The sequence below is a fragment of the Sus scrofa genome, chromosome 13 (genome assembly GCF_000003025.6).
Source record: "Sus scrofa isolate TJ Tabasco breed Duroc chromosome 13, Sscrofa11.1, whole genome shotgun sequence".
In the NCBI taxonomy this organism is placed as follows: domain Eukaryota; kingdom Metazoa; phylum Chordata; class Mammalia; order Artiodactyla; family Suidae; genus Sus; species Sus scrofa.
The window spans coordinates 67989013-67995012 of NC_010455.5; positions in this window are offsets into that span (position 1 = coordinate 67989013).

Below are 6000 nucleotides of genomic sequence, written 5' to 3' on the forward strand. Positions count from 1 at the left end.
TCTGGTTCCATTTTTCTCCTCTTCTCTAGGTTCTAGCCTTCTCTATATTGGCCTCTTGGTTTCAAAATGGTTGCTGGTATTAACTGAACCAACTACATGTTTGGTGGGACAGGTCAAACTCTCTCCATCCCCCTTATTATTTTCAGCCTGTCTGGGTCACTTTCCCACCTGATTGGCTTGAGCCTGGGTACCTGAACCAATCACTAGCAAGGTGGACGGTCTCTGTCTAATAGATGGTCTCCTGGAGCTGAGAGGGGTATCAGCTTCCCCCTTCCTGGGGGAGAAATAAATCTCTGGGAGAGAAACAAGATCTGCTAGTAAGGATCCAACAATTACACTTCTGGGTATATACCCAAAGAAAATGAAATTAGGATGTTAAAGGGATACCTGCACTCCCATGTTTACTGCAGCTTTATTCACAATAGCTGAGATACGAAGATAGCTGAAATGCCTGTCAACAGATGAATAGTTAAAGATGATGTTGTTTATCTCTATAAATATATATCACACAATGGAAAATTACTCAAGCATGAGAAAAAAGGAAATCCTGCCATTTGCAGCAACACAGATGGACCTTGAGGACATCATGCTAAGTGAGATAAGCCAAACATAGAAAGACAAATACTTTAGGATATTACTTATATGTGGAATCTTAAAAAGGCAAACCCATAAAAACAGAGAGTAAAATGGTAGTTACCAGGAGCCGGGGAGTGGGGAGTCAGAGAGATGCAGTTAATGCACAGTACAGTGAGTACTGTGTACAACAATGCTGTATCGTAACCATTAGACTTACTAAGAGACTAGACCTTAGTTATTCCAACCACAAAAAAGAAATGATAATGATGTGACAAGCTAGAGATGCTTAACTCTCAGTACCATCATACTAAAATATATCAGTGTATCAAATCAACATGTTGTATGCCTTAAATTTATTTATTACTGTAGTGTAGTTTGTCCTGACTGATACAGTAGGGCAGTGGTTTTCAGGATCGTCAAACCAGCAGCTTCAGCACTGCCTTGTTAGATGCAAATTCTCTGGTCCTTACCCAGGCCTACTGATATAAAATATCTGGGTGGGGAGGTGGGGGTGGGATAGGCAGGGTAGCAGAACCCAGGGTCCTGCGCTTTAACATGCCTTTAGGTGATTGTGTCACAGGCTATGTTTTGAGAACCACTAATTAAGGGCATCAACAGTGTCAAGAATGGCTGTCTAGTCTTCTCAGCTGCTATGTAGCGACTGTCATGTTCCTCCTCTCCTCCCCCAGCCACCGGGACTGACTCAGTTGTCTTAGAACCTGAACACATTATTGCTTCAATTGCAATGATATTTTGCCTGCCTTGGGTACTGGGCTCATTCAGAGATGACCTCCTTCTCTCCTTCTCCAGCTGAAGGTGATGCAGCCCTTGTTCAAACTGCTGTGCCCTTTGCTGGCTCTGAAGTACCTCCCCAGTTAGCCACCATTCTGACACTCCCCCTCCCGGCACCAGGAGCAGCTGTTCCATAAGCAGCTTGAACCCATCCCTTCCTCCTCTATAAAATTATAGCTGATGACATATTAGTCATCCTAAAGACCGATAATCCCAGTCTAGTCTACAGGAGAGAAACCTGATGATTTTTGTTGCTCCAGGCAGGTTTTTTTTTTTTTTTTTTGGTCTTTTTAGGGCCGTACCCGAGGCATATGGAGGCTCCCAAGCTAGGGGTCCAATGGAAGCTGTAGTCGCTGGCCTACACCAGAGCAACAGCAACACGGAATCTGAGCCACAGCTTCAACCTACACCACAGCTCATGGCAACCCTGGATCCTTTGTGGGCAGGCTTTTGGAGGGTAAAGAATAATTTGTTTGTTTTCTTTTTTGGCTGCCCCCAGGCATATGGAGTTCCTGGGCCAAGGATCAGATCTGAGTTGCAGTTGTGACCTAAGCCACAGCTGCAGCAACACCAGATCCCTAACCCACTGTGCTGGGCTGGGAATGGAACCTGTGTCCCATTGCTCCCAAGACGCGGCCAATCCGTTGCACCACAGAAAGAACTCCAAGAATAATTGTATTAGGCTTTACTTGGAAGTATCGAAATAACCAGAGGATCTTTTTTTATTATAACATTTGGAGTTGACAGGGGTCCTAAGACTCCAAGCTAGGAGTAGGTCTGATTTAGTCCTTCCCACCTCATTTTTAAGATGAAGCCACAAGGTTTAGGGAGGTGCACTGGCCTGCCTTCCTAGTGTCTCCAAATTTACCATCAGTGGCTTCAGTGTTTTTTTTTTGTTTGTTTTTGTTTGTTTTTGTTTTTTTTTTTTGGTCTTTTTGTCAATTTTCTAGGGCTGCGCCCGCAGCATACAGAGGTTCCTATACTAGGGTCTAATTGGGAGCTGTAGCCAGCAGACTAGGCCACAGCCACAGCAACGCCCTATCCGAGCCGCACACGCAACCTATACCACAGCTCACGGCAACCCTGGATCCCTGACCACTGAGCAAGGCCAGGGATTGAACCTGCATCCTCATGGATACTAGTGGGCTTCATTAACTACTAAGCCATGACGGGAACTCCTTTGATTCATCTTGAGTTAGTTTTTGCATATGACGAGGTAGGGTTCCATCTTCATTCTTTCACATATGGATACTCAGTTGTTCTGGTGCTATTTGTTGAAAAAACTGTTCATTGTTCATTGAATTATCCTAGCACCCTGGTAAAAAATCAGTTGATTATAGATGTAAGGGTTTATTTCTGGACCATCAATTCTATGCCATTGATCCATGTGTCTATTCTTATGCCAAGATAACACTGACTCTTTTCTTTTGTCTTTTTAGGGTCTCACCCAACGCATATGGAAGTTCCCAGGCTAGGGGTATAATTGGAGCTATAGCCACCAGCCTATGCCACAGCCACAGCAATGCCAGATCTGAGCCATGTCTATGATCTACACCGCAGCTCACGGCAACACCAGATCCTTAACCCACTGAGCAAGGCCAGAGATCAAACCCACATCCTCATGTATACTAGTTGGGTTTGTTACCACTGGGCCACATGGGAACTCCTGATTTTTTTTTTAACGTTTTTAACTTTATTGTTAGATCAGTGGGGAGTGACCAGTTTTAAACAGGAAAGTGACACAGTCACATTTGCAGGTTATTTGTTTTTTACCACGCCTGCTGCATGTGGAATTTCCCAGGCCATGAACCGGAGCTGCTGCAGAGACAACCCTGGATCCCAAACCTGCTGTGCCATAGTGGAACTCCCAAGGACCACACTGTCTTGATTACTATCGCTTTGTTTATTCTTGATCCCTGGAGTTCCCGCATGAATTTTAGAATCACCTATTTAATTTCTGTGAGGAAGTCATCTTGGATTTTCACAGGGATTGCATTGAATCTGCAGGTCAATTTGGGGAGTCCTGATTATTTCACAGAATCTAGTGTATACTGAGGTTGAGACCAGCACAGAGAGAATAAGGAAGGCTTCCCTCAGTGTCAGAGGTGATCTCTGAAAGGAGCTTGAAGGACAGAGAGAATTTAGCCAGGAGAAGGGCAAGGGGAGAGAGAAGCATTTAGACAGGTGAGTAAGCATGTACAGAGCTTGGAGTGTGTGTGTGTGTATGTGTGTGTGTGAGAGAGAGAGAGAGAGAGAGAGAGAGAGAGGATGAGAGGTGAGGAACATAGAGATAAAGGACAGAGAGACAGAGCGAGACAGAAGGAGAAAGAAGAGACAGAGAAGAATTAAGATGGAAAGATTTAAGAAGGTGGTGGGAGAGAGGAAGAGGGTGAGAGATGGGAGAAGGGAGAGGTGAGACAGAGACAGGGAGAGATTGAAAGACAAGTTGAGACTGAGTGGCGGGGTGGGGATGGGAGATGAGCATTAAGGAAGTGCAGGTAGCTCAGTCCTGTGGAGCAAGGGCCATAAGAACTGAGAGATGAGTCTGGGGAGAGTGCAAAGTGAATCATGAAGGGCTTCTTAAAGCAGGCTGAGCCATCTCTCTCTTTCTGGGATCAGGACTCTATTCTTGACCTTGTCCCCACGTGCCCTGACTCTAACAGGGTCTCCAGTTAACAGGGTCAGCTCAGACCATGTGTCCAACAATTCTCAAAATATTTGTGAATTTACTTTTCCCCAGAGAACAAGTCTTGGATTGAATGGCTGCAGGTCCCTCTAGGGAAGGGCTGGGAGGTGATTACTGTGTGTACTGACCGTGGTGCTGAACGGGTCCTTTCTCCAGGGGACCTCATGCTATTTAGCCAGTGAAATCTAGGTTCAGAAACTGTCTCAGGTCTGTAACTGGGCAAAGGAACAGGCTGTTTCTTAAGACAACTGCCCCAAGTCTCCAGACCTCCCCTCCCGATTTCCTGTGATGTTTCAGTGTGCCCGTCTGTTCTGTCCTTGGACGTCGTGCACTATTAACCAGCTCTGTGGATCAGGCCCCTAGGCTGCTGCTCCAACCCTGCTGTTCACTGTGATAATTGCATCCAGCTGGCTTCTGGTGATCAAGTGCCACCACCTGGCCTCCACTGTGGGTCCTATCCTCTCCATAGCTATCAGTGAGCTGAGGTTTTATCACTCTTTCCTAATGTCGGCCCTTGCTTGTGGAGGAGACCCATCCCTCATTCAATTGTTAGTGATGCTAGTATTCTTCTCACCAACCCATGCTTTACAGCCTTAGATGGTGTGGCCTCTGGTCTTCCTGTGACACACAGTCATCTTGGGTCTGTCATAGCGTATCCACTTTTCTGAGCATTTTAATACCTTCTCCCATGGTCAGCTGTGGCAATTGCAACTTCACATAGCATGGGCCATCAATCTCCCCATGCTTTTAGGAACCATCCTAAGAGGAAGTTTACAGCATCTTGTGGGGTTCTATGCCAGCACATTAATTCCTAAGTTTTGGGAGAGTGCTTGAAAATCAACCAGCTCTCCAGAATCCAAGGCCATATTCCTTTTTTTTTTTTTTTTTTGTCTTTTTAGGGCCACACCCATGGCATATGGAAGGTTCCATGCTAGGGGTCGAATCGGAGCTGCAGCTGCTGACCTACACCACAGCCACAGCAATGCCAGATCCTTAACCCACTGAGTGAGGCCAGGGATCAAACCTGCATCCTCATGGATACTAGTCAGGTTTGTTACCACTGGGCCACAATGGGAACACCTCCAATGCTATATTCATGATCAGAAACCTTCTTAATCAAACATCCTTGAATCCTATCCTACACGTAACCCCCTGACTCCTGCAGATACATGCTCACCAGGTCTTACACGTCTTTGCAGGTATAGTCCCTTGGCTTCCTGACCAGGCCCACCATGTCGCCTAGCGTCTGGTGGCCAGGAGAGAAGCGGGGGTACATCCTCAATGGGACTACCTGTCTTGTTGGGGAGAGGTCTCTCTGTGGTTTCCAAGCAAGTGGGTAAGGAGTGCTAGCCCTCAACAAGAGGGGTAGACTACTTACATTGACTCAGGGCTTTTTGAGGAGGTCTGGACCAGATGCCCCCTTTCCAAGTGTCAGAGGCCATTTTTCCCCTGCAGGGCACTGCCCTTGACTTGACAGATCTTCTCTGACTTAGCAGTTCATCTCTCTGGAGCTTGGCCACTCTGCTCCTGCCTCTGGGGCCTGGTCTTCAACCCTCTGCCCTCCTGCTGCAGAAGATACCTCTGCCTCTTTGTCAGATACCTCGAGGGCCTTTGGCTGTTACAGATGGCTTTCAATTGCCTGTTGATCCAGCAGCTTTTCATGATCCCCATTAAAAGCAACAGTGCTGTGATGCAATAACCATCTGTAGTGGGTTGAATTGTGGTCCCCAAACGTAGTCTGCCCCAAATCTCAGAAAGATCATACTTGGTAACAGAATCTTTACAGATATAATTAAGGGTCTAGAGATGAGTTTGTCCTAGATGCAGGGTGGCTCTAAATCCAGTGACTAGTGTCCTTGTAAGAGAAAGGAGTGGGAGGGAGTTCCCACTGTGGCACAGTGGTTAGGAATCTGACTGCAGCAGCTTGAGTTGCTGTGGAGGTGAGG